The sequence below is a fragment of the Ursus maritimus genome, unplaced genomic scaffold, assembly GCF_017311325.1.
Source record: "Ursus maritimus isolate PB19 unplaced genomic scaffold, ASM1731132v1 scaffold_20, whole genome shotgun sequence".
NCBI classification, from domain to species: domain Eukaryota; kingdom Metazoa; phylum Chordata; class Mammalia; order Carnivora; family Ursidae; genus Ursus; species Ursus maritimus.
Window position 1 is genome coordinate 26,607,788 of NW_024424453.1, and position 17,128 is coordinate 26,624,915.

The following is a 17,128-nucleotide window of genomic DNA, read 5'->3' on the forward strand; positions in this document are numbered from 1 at the left end:
ACTAAGAATAGCCAAAGCAATCTTGAGCAAAAAGAACAAATCAGGAGGCATACTCCCTGATTTCAAACTATATTACAAAGCTACAGTAACCAAAACAGTGTAGTATTAGAATAAAAACAGACACATAAATTAATGGAACAGAATAGAGCCCAGAAATAAACCCATATATGGTCAATTAATTAAGACAAAGGAGTCAAGAATAAACAGTGGGGGGGGGGGCGCCTGGGTGGCACAGCAGTTAAGCGTCTGCCTTCAGCTCAGGGCAGCGTCTGCCTTCAGCTCAGGGCATGATCCCGGCGTTATGGGATCGAGCCCCACATCAGGCTCTTCTGCTATGAGCCTGCTTTTTCCTCTCCCACTCCCCCTGCTTGTGTTCCCTCTCTCGCTGGCTGTCTCTATCTCTGTCAAATAAATAAATAAAATCTTTTAAAAAAAAAAAAAGAATAAACAGTGGGGGAAAGGACAGTCTTCAATAAACGGTGCTGGGAAAACTGAATAACCACATGCACAAGAATAAAACTGGATCAATATCTTACACCATACACAAAAATCAACTCAAAATGGATTGCAGATTGAATGTAAAACCTGAAACCATAAAACTCCTAGAAGAAAACACAGGCAACAAGCTCTATGACATTGGTTTTGGTGAGATTTTTTAGACTTGACACCAAAAGCAAAGGCAATAAAAGCAAAAATAAACAAGTGGGACTACATCAAACTAAAAACTTTTACTCTACGGCAAAGGAAACCATCAATAAAATGAAAGGGAAACCTAGTGAATAGGAGAAAATATTTGCAAATTATATATCTGATAATGGGCTAACATCCAAAATATATAAAGAACTCATACAACTCAATAGCAAAAAAACCCAAACAATCCAATTAAGAAATGGGAAGAAGATCTGAATAGACATTTTTCCAAAGACAACATAGAGATGGCCAACAAGTACATGAAAAGGTGCTAAACATCACTAATCATCAGGAGAATGTAAGTCAAATTCACAATGAGTTATCACTTCACACCTGTTAGAGCAGTTATTATAAAAAGACAAGATATAACAAGTGTTGGCGAGGATGTGGAGAGAAGGGAACCCTTGTGCACTGCTGGTGGGAAAGTAAATTGGCGCAGCCACTGTGAAAAAAAAGTATGGAGGTTCTTCAAAAATTTACAAATATAACTACCATATAACCTAGCAATTCCATTTCTGGATATTTATCTGAAGGAAACAAAAAGACTAACTCAAAAAGATATCTACATCCCCATGTTCACTGCAGCATTATTTACAATAGCCAAGACATGGAAACAACCTATGTATGTGTATCCATCAGTGGATAAATGAATAGAGAAAATGTAGTATGTACACACATATACACACACACAAACACAATGAAATATTATTCAACCATAAAAAGAAGGAAATCCTGCCATTTGCAACAATATGGATGGCCCATGAGGGAATTATGCTGAATGAAATAAGTTAGAGGCCGAACACCCAAACTCATAGATATGGAGAACAGACTGGTGGTTGACAGAGGTGGAGGGCAGGGGGTGGGAAAAATGGGTGAAAGTAGTCAAAAGGTACATATGTCTAGTCATAAAATAAATAAGTCCTGGGGATGTAATGTACAGCATGGTGACTACAGTTAATAATATTGTATTGTATATTTGAAAGTTGATGAGACTAAATCTTAGAAGTTCTATCTCAAGAAAAAAACTATATGTGGTAATGGATGTTAACTAGACATTGTGGTGATCATTTCACAATATATACGTATATCAAGTCATTATGTTGTACACCTGAAACTAATATGGTGTTATATGTCAATTAAATCTCAATAAAAAATAAAAATAGTATAATGGTCACAAGCCACCAACACAGATGCTAAACTGACAACTACTGGAGATCATAATCACATTCAACTAGTATGTCCTAACCACTGTTCACATCACATCAAATTATTGTTTATAAATGGGAAAAGCATTTAAATAATTTATTATTTCCAAAGAGCAGTTCTTAATACTGCTTTTATTAATATTATTTATTAATATTATTGTTAATATTAATTATTACCATCTTCAATGATACAAATTAATTCTAAGGTCAATTTATAAGCTAACTCTAAAATTTCACACAGAAGAGAAATGTGCAAGAGTCAAGACAACTTTGGGGAAATAAAAACAAAAGAAATAACAATATGTTTGCCTTAAACTGAGCAGTGGGTAACAAATGTTCATTGTATTGTTACACTCTTCACCTTACGTTTTCCAAATATTGTGATATGGCCATTTAACATTTAGTTTCTAAAAAAAGAAAGTTTCTAAGAAAGAAGACCTTGCCTCACCAAAAATCACATTATAAAGCTATAGTAACTAAAAGTATATTATTGGCAAAGAAACAAAGATCAGTGAAACTAAACAGTTCTAAAACCAATCTATGCATATATGAGAATTTAAGTGATAATTTGACATGTCACTTGTTATAAAGATTATTCCAAATGAATAGCCAACTAGATTCTTCCCTTACACGGTACATAAAAATAAACTCCAGATGAATTAGAGACCTAAATTTTGTATAAAAGTATAAGGAAATGTAAGATTCTATGTTTAGATTTTCAGGACAGGAAAAATGTCCATTTAAAAGTTAGTTAAAAAAAAAAGAGCGGGGCGCCTGGGTGGCTCCGTTGTTAAGCGTCTGCCTTCGGCTCAGGGCGTGATCCCAGGGTCCTGGGATCGAGCCCCGCATCAGGTCTCCGCTGTGCTGTGAGCCTGCTTCTTCCTCTCCCACTCCCCCTACTTGTGTTCCCTCTCTCACTGGCTGTCTCTGTCAAATAAATAAATAAAATCCTTAAAAAAAAAAAAGTCAGTAAAATCAAAAGCTATAATAAAGGCAAAGAAAGGTAAACTTGAGATCGAAATTAAAAGCTATTACAAACAAAGGGAGAGGACTTAAACAGACTGCAGGAAGATGTACCATTTTTATAATAGAGTATATGAGTATAAAGAGTATCTAGGGCACAAAGAACTCCTATAAATAAATAAGACAAGTATTTGTTATGCCACATATAACAGAAAAACCAAAAATAAAGATGCTTAAACAAGACAGAAGTTAAATTTCTCACTCATGCAAAAGAAATTGAGAGTTCGTGCAGCGGCTCCACCAAGAGACCCAGGTTTTCTGGCTCACTGAGCTATAATGACAGTCCTCATTTTCTAGGATGGCTATTAGAGCTCCCGTCATTGTATCTGTGTTCCAATATAAGATGGGTAAGGAATGAAGAAGAGAGTGCCTTCTCCCTTTAAGGAGATTTCAGAAAGTTATACCAAACACTTCTGCTTATGCATCATCAGCAAAAACTCACATGGTTATACTTGGCTCTAAGGAGGCCAGGGAATGTTGTCTTCCAGATGGGCTTGGCTAAAAGTTGGGGTTCCCATTACTAAAGATGAAGAAAGAATGGATCATAGGAGGTAACCAGCATTCTTTGTTGTGCAATCCAAAGAAACAGAAAAAGAAATGCAAATGGTCAAAAACTCAAGAAAAGATATTCAATCACAGGGAAATAAAAGCAAAAATAAGGACACATGATGTATTTGTTTTAAAGGAGACATGAGTTTTAAAAACTTTTAAAAGAGGAAAAAATTTGTAAATTGGTAGAAGGCATGAGGATTTTTGGCCTTATGTTAATTTTTTTTTACAAAGACAATGTATTCAATATTACTAGTTTAAGTAAAAAATAACGAAAATATTTTATTTATTGAAAAAGTGAAACACATTACTACTTTTAATTATATTATATATAATATTAGTAAAGACACTTTGTGGACCAGTTGGTAGTATCTATTAAAATTTTGGTTATATGATATGATCCAGTAATTCCATCTTTCAGAATATATGCAATACAAAAATCACACATTTGTGTAAGTACAAGGATGTTCATCACAGTAATGTTTAAAAGAGGGAAAAAACGGAAACAACCCAAATGTTCATTATTATGGGACATTAGTTTTCTTCAGGGTACCATTACCACTATCTGAAATTATGTTATTTATGTACTTGTTTGTCATCTCGGAAATCAGCTCATCTAGGAAAAGGGCCAAGGCAAAGAGAATATATTTATATAATACTTGTTGGTTAAAAATTCATTAGAAATAATTCACTGTCTTCTAAAACAGCAAATCAAAACAAGCGCCATTCCAGCCTTTAATAACAACAACCGGTAAGAAGGCCCGCAGGTTTGTAGGTAGGCTGAGAAACAATGAGCCAGATGAAACCTCCAAACTTGTTATCTAGGGTAACTATCACTGGATGTGATCTGTTTGCCCTTTTCTTTCGAGTCTGGAGCATCTCACAGTAAAATCAACACTCTCTCTATTGTACATAACTCTTAACTGCCTTTAATACATAGATCTCAATACTGCTACCAGCACCAAATGAGCCTCCTCTGCTCACTGAGCAGGGCCTACCATAGGGAAGGGGTCCCAACCCAACTGCCAGAATACCAAGACATCATGTTGAAGGAAGACAAAGGCTGACACCTGAGCCTCAGTGCTTGTAGGAAGGCTTGACACTAATAGGAGCATTGTGTTCATCAGTACTCAGAGCAGCAGTATTATAGGGCTCCACCCCCAAGACTGTAAAATAGGGACTATGCCTATGATCCACAAAATGGAAAGGATAAGTGTGCCCTTGCTATGATTTCTAAGTCCTTAATGACATCTTCATTCACAAATGCTAATCTCTGTTTTTTATTTCTAACCTCGTAGATAAGCACTTTCAAACTGCTTTCTTTTAACTGAAGGGATTCTGTTCAAATATAAGCTTAAAGATAAATAAACAGCAGGGAGAGGGATAGCTTTAGCACTCAGTCTCAGGCGGTGGGGTAGCAGGAGCACCCAGACTACTAAGAGCCCTGGGAAGCAGGGTTTGAAAGGAAATGAGATTAGGGAGTGCTTGAGAAAGTGAACTTTAGAGAAGACCTGAGGGAAGTGAGGGATCAGGCTTTGTAGATATTGGGGGAAGCAAAGGCCCTAGGGCAGGAACATAGCTAGTTTATTGTAGAAGTTGAGGTCAGAGAGGTAAGTGGGGGTTTAGATTATGTAGGTAAGCATAAAGCCTCTGAGCTAAGAACTGACTTTTTTTTTTTTTTTTTTTTTTTTTTTTGAGAACTGACTTTTAGTAGGGTCCCTCTAGCTGCTGCACTGAGAACAGGCTATAGAAGAGCAAGGACAAAAGCAGGGAAAAAACAATTAGGCTATGGCAATTACTCAGGAGAGATATGATGGCAGTTTGGAGAAGGTGGAAACTGGAGAGAGAGTGGCATTATGACCAATTCTAGATACATTGTGGACGTAGTGCCAACAGGGTTTGCTGACAGACTGAATGTGGGAAGAAAGATGACAGTCAAGGATGACTCCAAGGTTTTTGGCCTGGGCTACTAGAAGAAGGGAGCTGCTATTTACTGAGATGGGGCAGGCTACAAGAAGGGTGAGTTTTGAAAGGGAAAATGAATTCAGTTTTGAGATGTCTATTAGATATCCAAATGGAGATGTCAAGCAGGCACTCTGATATCAGAGTATGAGATTCAGAGGAGAGGTCTAACTTGAAGATAAAATCTGGTAGTCAGTGGTATGTGGTTGTTGGTCAATAGATGGTATTTAAAGTCATGAAACTGGGTGAAATGCAAGGAAATAGTGTTGATAAGGAAGAACAGAGATTTGAGGTGTAAGCAGCATCCCAACATTTAGTGATCAGGAAGATGATGAGGAACTAGCAAGTAGACTGAGACAGAATCCTCTAGTAAGGTGGGGGGAATCCAGAGAAAGCAGTGTTCTGGAAGCTAAGTAAAAAAGCATTTCAGAGAAAGAGGAACAATCAACTGTGTAAAATGCTGCTGAAAGGTCAAGTAAAAGAAAGACTGAGAACTGAATCACTTGATGGATTAGCAATGTGGAGGTCTTGACTGGGGAGGGGAGGTAAAGGCCTGATTAGCATGGACTCAGAGAGGGACTGGCAGAAAGGAACTGGGCTCAGTGAGTTAGACAACTGTAAAAAGGAACAGATTTAGAAGGGGATGCAGGGTCAAGAGTTTGGTCTTGTATGTTAAGGCATTACCAGTATTTAGTACAGTGGCTGGCACATAGGGGTAACTCAAGAAATATCTGTCGATTGAACTAAGAAAGGTCACTAACCATGAATCAGGAAAAGTCTTAGTTCTAGACATTTGAAAGCTGATACAGTGAAATGTAATGATTCTTAGTCCAATTAAAGAACTGCCTTTATTTTCCTATGATGCCTGAAAACTCTTTAAAGACTAAAAAAATTAAATTAAATTAAAACTATACCTTACACACCTAGAACACCTAAATTTGAGAGGAACAGCAACAGAATTTGACAAACACATGCTCTATAAGAAAATATACTTTCAATTTTGGATAAGTACAATCTCTCCACCTACTTCCTGCAACAGGGCCGTATGACTTTGTACTCAGGGGTACAACATGGTCCCCATCCTCTACATCATGACTCATTATGCACTAGATGGAAGATTTCTGGTGGTTGCTGAAGGACACTAACTTAGAGGGGCCTTATACAAATGAAATATATACATATGTATATGTGTGTGTATATATATATATTGCAAAACAATAATCATTTGTTCAGTCATTTTTACAGTTCAGCATACATCTTCTCTTTTTAATCTTACAACTTTGTGAGGCAAGTATTCTTATCACTTTCATTTCACAAATGAGAAAACACGGGGTCTGAGACTTGCATAAGAACACACATCTCAGGGCGCCGGGGTGGCTCAGTCATTAAGCAACTGCCTTCGGCTTAGGTCATGATCCCAGGGTTCTGGACTGAGCTCCGCATCAGGCTCCCAGCTCGGCGGGGAGCCTGCTTCTCCGTTTCCCACTCCCCCTGCTTGTGTTCCCTCTCTGTCTCTCTCTGTCAAATAAATAAATAAAATCTAAAAAAAACACAAACAAACAAAAACACACACACACACATCTCTTTCAACAAATGGTGCTGGAACAACTGGATATCCACATGCAAAAGAATGGAGTTGGACCCTACGTTACATACAAAAATTAACTCAAAATTGATCAAAGAACTAAAAGTAAGAACTAAAACTATAGACTCTTAGAAGAGAACACAGGGGTAAACTGACACGACCTTGGATTTGGCAATGGATTCTTAGATAGGACATCAAAAGTATAAGCAACAAAAGAATAGAAATTCGACTTCATCAGAATTAAGAGCCTATGTGCAACAGACACTATCAAGAAAGTGAAAAAGCAGGCTATAGTATGGGAGAAAATATTTGCAAATAATATACCTGGCAAGGGTCTAGTATCCAGAATATATAAAGAACCCTTAACAACTACTTAACAAAAAGACAAGCAATCCAGTTAAAAAATGGACAAAGGACTTGTCCAAAGAAGATACACAGATGATCAAAAAGGAAATGAAAAGATGCTCAACATCATTCATTAGTCATTAAGAAAATACAAATCAAAATCATGAGATATTACTTCACACCCACTAGGATAGCTATAACCAAAAAATCCCCCAGAAGGTGGCGGGGGAGGGAGGGTTGGGTTAAATAGGTGATGGGGATTAACGAGTGTACTTGTGATGAGCACTGAGTAATGAATAGAACTGCTGAATCACTATATTGTACATCTGAAACTAATATAACACTGTATGTTTACTAACTGGAATTAAAATATAAACTTAAAAAAAAAAAAAAAAACAACCAGTGGGGCACCTGGGTAAAGTGTCGGTGAACTGTCTGACTCGATTTCTGCTTGGGTCGTGATCTCAGGGTTGTGAGATCGAGCCCCACATCAGGCTCAGCACTGGACACAGAGCCTATTAAGATTTTCCCTCTCCCTCTTCCTGTCCTCCCCTCTCTTGCTCTCATTCTCTCACTCTTTAAAAAACAACAAACAGAAAATAACAAGTATTGATAAGGATGTTGAGAAACTAGAACTTGTCAACATTGCTAGTGGAAATGTACAATAGTGCAGATGCAATGGAAAACAGTTTGGTGGTTTCTCAAAAAGTTAAACATATAATTACCTATGACCCAGCAATTCTACTCCTATGTATGTACACAAAAGAACTGAAACAGGTATTCATGCAAAAAATTATACATGAATGCTCTTAGCAGTACTATTTACAATAGCCAAAAGGAATAAACAACTCAAATATTTATCATCTGATAAATGGATAAACAAAACATAGTATATCCATATAATTGAATTATTCAATCAAAGAAAGGAGTGATTATTTTTCAAAGAAAGAAACACATACTACAACATGAATGAACCTTGTACAAAATTATAAAAAAGCCGGTCACAATAAGTCACATTTGTGTGATTCCACTTATATGAAATGTCCAGAATAGGCAACTCCATAGAGACAGAAGCCACTGGTGGTTTTCTGGGAATAGGGGGAGAGAGGAATGGGGAGTGACTGTTTAATGGGTACAGGGTTTCCTTCTGGGGTGACAAAAATATTCTGCAGTTAATGGTGATGGTTGCACAACACCGTGAATGTTTCAAGAGTCCTGAATTGTATACTTTAAAATGGTTAAACTGATTAATTTAATGTTATGTGAGCTTTAACTCAATAAAAATAATCATACATAAAAATCACACAGCTGACATTTGACAGATCAAGACTTGGCACCCAAGAACTGACTGCAAGTCTTCTGCCCACTCAAGCATCTTATTTCCTCTGCAAACCAAAGAAGCTCTGGCCCAACTTGGCAATGAACTTTTCCCTCTATCTACCACCATCCAGGTACAGTACCTAACTTTATTTATGATGGTGGAATTCCTACAATTGCCCAAGCACATAAAAGTTTCTAAACAGAATATTTTCTTATCATAGACTCCCAGTAAAAACCTTTGCAGACCAAGTGCTGCTACTTATGTCATAAAGGCATCCTTTATATAGAAGTTAACCATCATCCACCTAACAGAGGAACTAATAGCAGCTATAAAGGCTAATCCCTCACAGGATGACACTCTCTTTGCAAAAAGAGTATAGCAATGGGGCTTATGTCTTCAACTAACAAACTCCATTCCTCAGTAATAAATCCTTGGCATTTTCCAACCCCTACAGTTCCTGTTCTGCTGTAGATCACGACTCTTTAAACCTCCTATGCCAGGTTAAGGTTGCTAATGAGGCAGAGATGGATAAAAGACAGATCGGTAGAGGCCATGTGCATGACATCCCACTCTGGACAGCAACTGTAATCCAAGGTCTTCAAGGTAACTGCATTCCATCATTCACACAACATTTTGGAAACCAGGTTGTTCAGTGTTCTCTTTTCTTTGAGTTCAATGAGGGTCTCCTCCAACTTCTATCCATACCCTTTATTCAGCACCAATGATAAAGATTTCAAAGCATGAGAAATTTTAACACATATCCAACTGGAAAACCAGCTATAATATCAAGTTAAATGGAAAAAATATAGCTGCAAAAACTGCTCCTGGGAATCTGAAAGCTAGATACATATTCCCTGACATAGACAAGTATTCCATTTTCAACATGACAACAATCTGATCTTTGTTCATCATCAATTCAATGGGAGAATGATGTCAGGGTCACTGGAGCCCTGCTGGCCTTAGGAGCCCTATGGCTTTTCAGATAAGAAAGAGACTAAGGGCCTAATCACTAACATCTGAGCCTCAAAGGTCCTGGCAAAATATTTCCTCAGTGGAAAGCACAAAGTCTCCAAAACAAAAACAAGCAAGACCCCTCTGAAATGGGGGAGAAAGGTAATCAGGCACCACTGAGTTACCTCCCTCAAGATTAGAAACATTTGGGTAACCAACACAGGCTGCATCTACCATACATATAAGACACCTGACCTTTCCTCATCACTCCCCTTCTACAGTAAAATTAAAAGATTTCCCCAACATTTACCCTTTCCATTTCCTTACTTTCTACCCACTTCAATCTGGTTTCTGCCTCTTTCAATCTAAAATGGTTCTGCTGAGGTCAAAGACTCCATCTTGCTAAATTCAACTTATCATTTTTGATCTACATCTTTACTTGATAACTCTTCTCTTTTTAAAATAAGCCTTTTATGACACAACTTAAACTGGAATTAGATTCTAAAGTAAACACCTAAGACAAAAATCAAGCATAGTTTAAATTACTTTTTTTTTTTTAAGATTTTATTTATTTATTTGACAGAGATAGAGACAGCCAGCGAGAGAGGGAACACAAGCAGGTGGAGTGAGAGAGGAAGAAGCAGGCTCATAGCGGAGGAGCCTGATGTGGGGCCCGATCCCACAACGCTGGGATCACGCCCTGAGCCGAAGGCAGACACTTAACCACTGTGCCACCCAGGCGCCCTGTAGTTTAAATTACTCTTGAATCCTTTAAATGGCCCATTAAATAAAGCATAGCTGTTTTTTGTATACAGAACTCTCAGCAATAATGAACAGCATATTCATATACAGGTATATGCAAAACAAACAGTAAGTATCCATGCAAAATAAACTCTGTTCTCTCTCATCTAATTAAAAACATCTTCAAGTGTATTGGGTTAAGTTTGCATGCCTTAGCTGCAAGAAAAATCCCACTCCACTGTACTTCTCTGGCCACTTCTCATCCCTTATCCTAGAGCTACCCTCCTTTACTCAACTTTGAAACACTGGGCCTGAGCTCTCTCTTCTCTTCTTAATCTGTCAATGGTCTCAACTTCCACTGCTCAGTGGAATCACCTGAGGAGTTTTTAAAAAGTCCCAGACTGCAATTTAGACCAAGCAAACACAAATAGAAATTTCTGATGTGGGTATTAGCAACAGTATTTTTAAATTATCCAATATTTTCAATGTGTAGCCAAGATGAGAATCACTGTTCTATACTCTCTTCCTAAAGCAAGGATTACACACTTAAATGCCTGCAGGGTCAGAGACATAAATAAACAAAGCAGGCCAGGCATAAGTTTTAGGGAGTGGTAGACTCTCTGGTGAACTAGAAAGCAGCTGGGATCAGTGGTGACTTAGCTCCAATCAATTGTTGCCATACAGGAAAGCCAGCTCAGTAGTGCTACATCTTCTCACTTCTAAAGAAAAACCCCAAATCTAGATTTTCATGAGAAATCTTCAGATTTTAAATCATTGCCAACTCAAAACTAAACAACAAAAAACACTCCATGGGAAAAACAAAACACATCTATAAGCCACATTCAGCTGTGGGCTACAGATTTCCAACCTGGGTAATTCCATCCACACCCTTCAACTCACACCTAAATATGTGTCCCCAGTTCAGCCCACTCCTCTGGGCTATGGATTTGAATTATCAAAAGCTTATGTGCAATTTCCACTCAGAGGTCTCACCAGTCCCAAAGTGAACTATGATTTAAACCCACTTCTAAACTATTTATCCTTCTAGTGTTCTCTAACTCAGATAACAGCCCCACCATTCACCTGGTTGGGCAAGCCTGGGAGTCATTATTTTTCCCTCAATCATTAACTCCCATCAATTATGCCTCTTAAATATAAATCTCCTGTATCTGTCTCCATCTCCTCTGCTACCACTGTGATCCCAGCTACCACCTTTTCTCTTCTACCTCTCCACTGTGTATTAGTTAGCTCAGGCTGCCATAATAAAAAACCATAGCCTGGATTGGTTAAACAACAGAAATGTATTTTCTCACAGTTTTGGAGGGCAGAAGTCCCAGATCAAGGTATGGCAAGGTCAGTTTCTCTTCCTGGCTTGCAGATAGCCACCTTTTCACTGTGTGCTCAGATGGCCTTTCCAACCTCCTCTACTTATAAGGCCACAAATTCTACTGAGTTGGGGCTCCAACCTTTTGACCCTGTTTAACCCTAATTACCAACAAAGATTCTACCTCCAAATTTAGTCACATGGGGTAAGGGCTTTAAAATTCAATTGTGGGGGTACAAAATGCATTCTACAGCACATAGTAACCTTAATTAGCATCAGTTGTTTCCCACAAGCACTCATTTCTTTCCAAACCATTCTAATATAACCATACCGATCTTTTTATACACCAATATTTATGTGTATATGTACATATTTGACCCAATAATTCCATTTCTAGGAATTTATCCTACAGATATATTCATACACATGAACTGGCATATGCCTGTACTATTCCTTATAGTAAATTATTAGAAATAATTTAAAGGTCCACCAATAAAGGAATGGTTAAATAATCTGTGGTATATCCATATAATGGAATACTATACAGTCATTCAAAAGAATAAGGAAACTATATATTGAAATGGAAAGATTTCCAAGACATAGTTGCAAACAAGAACAGTGTGTACAGGGGCACCTGAGTGGCTCAGTCAATTAAGCGTCTGCCTTTGGCTCAGGTCATGATCCCAGGGTCCTGGGATCAAGCCCCACATTGGGCTCCCTGCTCAGCAGGGAGCCTGTTTCTCCCTCTCCCCCCTGCTCATGTGTGCTCTCTCTCAAATAAATAAATAAAATCTTAAAAAAAAAAAAGAATAGTGTGTACAGTATGCTACCATTTGTGTAAACCACAGGAGGAACTAAGAATATGCACTTGCTTGAATGCCGACAAAAAACGTCTAGAACGATATATAAAACTAGTACTAGTGGTTATCCCTTTGGAAAGTGTGGGGAAAAAGACAACTGGAGAAGGAAGTAGGATCCACTGCAGACATTGTGATTTAATGGGCCAGGGTACTGTTTTAAGTTCCTCTTGTGATTCTGATAAATAGGCTGGACCGAGAACTGCTGCTCAAAGAAAGCCTATACCAACTTCTCCAGACTCATTTTGTATCATCCTGCCCCTATCACTCTCCATGTTCCAGCCACATTGGCCTCTGAGTTCCCAGAAAAGGTCCTATGCCTTCTGCCTGAAATATTTTCCTCCTATGCTTCACTTCATAATTTCTATTTATCCTTCAATGTCTACCTCACCTTAAAGGTTATTTTCCAAGGAAACTTTTCCTAGTTCCCAAACTAGGTCAGGACCCTTGTTTTATGTACTCAGAGTACCCTGTACTTCTCCCAGAATTTATCAGAATTGTAATTAGGTATCTGTATCGTTATACATGTGTGCATCTGTCACTCTCTTTAGACTATAATGTCCAGGAGTGCAAAGACCACACCAGCGGCTTTTACCACTATATTCCTAAACTAGCATCGGGCTGGCAAAGTATGCCCTTCCTCAGATATTTGGCAAATAAATGAATGACTGCTCTGCCCTCAAGCTTAGGATCGCAGAGAAAATCAACACATAAGCAAATTAAGACGGTGCAGGGTCACTGGTGTTAAGGCAACAGTCTATTTAGGACAGTGGTTCCCAACTGGGGGTGATTTTGGCTCTCTCGGAGGACATCTGGCAATATCTGGAGGCATTTTTGACTGTCACAACCGTGTAGGTTGTGTGACTATTTGTTATAATTGTGTGTGGGGGAAGTACTACTGGTATCTATTCAGTAGAGGTCAGGAATGCTGCTAAACATCCTACAATGACCAGGATAGCCCTCTACACCAAAGAATTACCTGGCCCAAAATGTCAACAGTACCATGGATGAAAACCCCCTAACTTAAAGAATGGTTAATACCCAAAGGGGTGATCACCTCTACTCCAGGTGGTGGGGTTTTTGGGCGGAGAAGATGTTAAGAAAAGCTTTAGCTGTGTATTGAAAGGTGACAGGGGCTAAATCAGTGGAGACTATGTTTGCCAAAGGTAATGAGCCTATGAAGAGTTTGAAGGAAAAGTTACAGTTTGAACAAGTGCCCCCCTCAAGTACTCCATACTCCAAGATTACTCATCTCCTTTATTCCCTTCTTGCTAAAACAGAATTTTCATTCTCTTAGGGCAGAGGGTTTCAGCTAAACATTAAGGTAAAATTAATTCAGATTAAGTCAGATAACTCCTTCACTGTCCAAAATGTTAACCACATTTTAAAATATGCAAATACTTAAGAATACAAATAAATCTTTAATTAATTTTCAGGTTGTTAGTGGATACAACTATTTTTTACTCAACAGCCAAGTTGGTCCTGATAAAGACTTCTTCAAAGCTTTCTATTTTAAAAAAAAAACCTTTACTTTGTTTCCCCTGTCCTCAATTTCTGAGCTCCCAGATTTATAAGAGATCCAAGTTTTCACCACAGCATCTCAAGTTTTTCTGTCAGAGAGGATAGGAGAGCCATTTGGATGCAATAAATGTGAACAGATTTATGTATAAATTAGGAGGGGTCTATAGATTTTTAAAAGGCTTTCACTAAAAGTCATGGATATTTCTGAAAGGAATGAAACTGAGATAATTTTAATGGTATCACCAAGAAAGAAAACGGTTATTTTACTACAACACAAGCCTGCTGCCTCCTGAGCAGGATGCACATGCCCTGACCTAGTATGGCAATTCCTAGGGTCTCAGCACTGGGTGCTCTGTTTACAAGAAACTGAGGCCGGAGACTAATAAAGAACAAAGAAAAATGCCTGGCACCAAAGGTTTGGGGGGATGCTTTGTACCTAAATGATCTGAGAAGGAACACCTCTTCAGATTTTGGAAGGCACTACAAATCACTCTGTTTTGCTTACGTGTTAAGAATTTTTATTTCGTGTTTTCAGACCATTTCCGAATAAGAAAATACATTATAATTTACAAACGGCAATTTATCCTCCCTTACATTTGCTGAACCCTAAAACTGGGTAAAATTTCCTTAAGCTTTACCAGAGTTGGAGGATTGGTAATAATGTAAGCACAACAGAGTTCAGATGCAACATCAACTCCAAGCCCGGCCAGCTGGTTTCCATCGAGAGGTTCCCCCGGGAGAAAGCCCCTCCGAGGCGGCGGCCAGGGTCGGCGCGGGAGAGACCCACCGAGGCGGCTCGAGGGCGGCCGCACGGCAGGGCCGGGGTGTGCCCGGTCTCCGTTTACCTTTGTTTCAGGTACTCCAGCTTTCAGCCAGGCCGGGGATCCCGCCCGAGGCCCCGAGCTGGTGACACATCCTTCTTTGGCCAACTCGGGCTGAGGCTGGGCAGGGGGCGGGGAAGGAAAATAAAGCCTCAGCGCCTAACGACGTGACTCTCAGTTCTTCCAAAACGTTGGCATTTGTTTTTCTGCCAAGCTTTCCTGTTAACAAGTTCCCGAGGGCTGTGAGGGCGAACTGGCCTGAGAGCCCCAAAAGTGGGAGGGACAAGGCCGTCCCCCGCCTTCCTTGCTCCGTGGGTGCCCCCGGGGCAAGCGGTTTCCACACCTCCCGGGCTGCCACGGCCCGGGAGCGAGCTGGGCGTGCACAGGAGCCCGCGCCGCCCCAAACCCCAACTCCCACGGCTCTGCCCGCCGGCCCAGCGCCGCGCGGCCCCTCTAGCCCCGCCGGCCAGGCCGGTCCCCGCCCCCAGGCCCCGGCCCCGCCCGCTCGGGCCTCCGCGCGCCGCCCCCCGGCCTCGCCACCACCCTCGGGCAGGGCCTGAGGCACCAGGGTTCCAGGCCGCGCGGCGGGCGTCCCCGCGCCTACCTCAGCGCCCGCGGCTCCTCCTCCGGCTGCTGCCTCGGCTCGCGGACGCCGCTCGCCACCAGCACTCCCAGCGGCGCGGGATCTGGGAGACGAGTGCGGCGTGTAAGGAGCTGAGGCCCGAGCGCGCCCCGCCCAGCCGCCCGCCCGTCACCTCCTCCCCCTCATGCCCACCCTCCGCCGCGAGCTCGGCGCCCCGCCCCGCCCCGCCCGCCAGGCTCCGCCCACCCCGCCGGCCGGAGCCTGGAAGGGGGCCGCCAGGGGCGCCGCGAGAGCCGCGGTGTCCGCCGCCCGTGGGGTCTTCGGTATGGCGGCCCCGTGGTGACGCGATTTGTGGTGCTTACAATCGTCTGTCGGGTGCGAATCTCTCCCTCGGATTTGTTATTACCGTGGTTTTATTGCCATTGTCATTTTGTAATCGTTGTTATTGTTACCTTCATTAGTTCTTTTACCCTCCAGGAGCCGACCGGCTGATTCCGTTGAGGGGGGAGATGGCGGACACGCAGCCCTTGCTACTGACGGACACTCCTGGTCACCCCGATACTCCCAGTGGCCGGCACCTGTGCCACGTTTCCTTGTGAGCATGTTGTGTGAGTTTTGAAGGAAAAGAGATTTATTTTTAACTGTTATTGTGAAATTTAAGACTACAGAAAGCCATACAAACCCAAAGCACAGCTTAATGAATTATTCTGACACACACCCTTATAACCACTCCCCCGATTTAACTCTACGTAAAGTGGGTAAAAACACAAGTTCATCCATAGCAGGGAAGACACAGCCTGGGAACGGCGTCCCAAAATTGCCCTCTTGGTGACTACCACAGAAGTCGAAGGCCACCTGCTCATTATCATGCCCTCTCCAAGAACAAATGGATATTTCCCCAGAATTAGGAACCTCCATTCAGGATGTATTTGTAAAATTCTTAATTAAAAATATCAATAAATACATAAGCATATAAATAATTTAATAAATAAGTCAATCAGGAGATTGAGCAGTATGAGTAAGGAGCACCTAGGAGCCAAGGATTGGGTTTTCTATGAGGAGAGGTCCTGGGCAAGTGGGCTGTCCTCACTCTGTGTCACCAGCATCTAGCACAACATGGAATAGGTGCTGTGTGTATATTTATATTGCAAGGAAACAGACTTTGCTTACTGAAAATTTCATCTAAGGTCAATTTTTCCAATAGCTAAACTGATGTGCTCTGTGAGTTGCCTCGGTGCCTTGGGAAGAAGCCATAACTCTCTAAACTTTATATTGCTTTCCAGTTAAAAAAAATAAACCCTTTTAAATGCATTACAGTATCATATTTAAGACTGAGAGCAGTACTGTGAGAAAGGCAGGGCAGGACAGAAGGACTTTACAAAGGTCACAGTGCGATGCATACCTGTAAGAAGAGGAAGTTCTTAGTGAACTATAAAACGGTTTCAGTACTACTGACCCTGCCAATCCCTGCTGGATTCCTGGTTTGTCTTGACAGTTTTATTGCCTTAGTTTTTACATAAGGACTCCTTTAGTTCCTTTGCCATACATTTATATGCAGTATGACTTGAATTTATAAAGGACAGAGCACTTAACTGGAAATTTGATTTAATAGGATAGAGTCAGCCTCTCTGTCATGGGCACTTTGGTAAA

At 40.6% G+C, this 17,128-nt stretch overlaps 1 protein-coding gene and 1 long non-coding RNA gene across 5 annotated transcripts in view; one reads left to right on the forward strand and one right to left on the reverse strand.

The window, feature by feature from the left end:
* The window catches only part of PPP2R3A (protein phosphatase 2 regulatory subunit B''alpha), a 204,928-nt gene extending 189,240 nt beyond the window's left edge, over window positions 1–15,688 (reverse strand). For 2 of the 3 annotated variants that reach the window (XM_040636783.1, XM_040636784.1), the window contains exon 1: window positions 15,500–15,688. The gene's annotated coding sequence lies outside the window, so the exon portion shown is untranslated. Of the gene's footprint in view, window positions 1–14,919; window positions 15,016–15,499 lie in introns of all 3 variants that reach the window. The other variant, XM_040636785.1, reaches the window with a different exon arrangement.
* A 13-nt stretch (window positions 15,689–15,701) lies between these two features.
* The window catches only part of LOC103678881, a 28,930-nt gene continuing 27,503 nt past the window's right edge, over window positions 15,702–17,128 (forward strand). Inside the window, exons 1-2 of one of the 2 annotated variants that reach the window (XR_572771.2) lie at window positions 15,702–15,853; window positions 15,956–16,086. This is a non-coding gene — a long non-coding RNA (uncharacterized LOC103678881). The remainder of the gene's footprint in view (window positions 15,854–15,955; window positions 16,087–17,128) is intronic. The other variant, XR_572772.2, reaches the window with a different exon arrangement.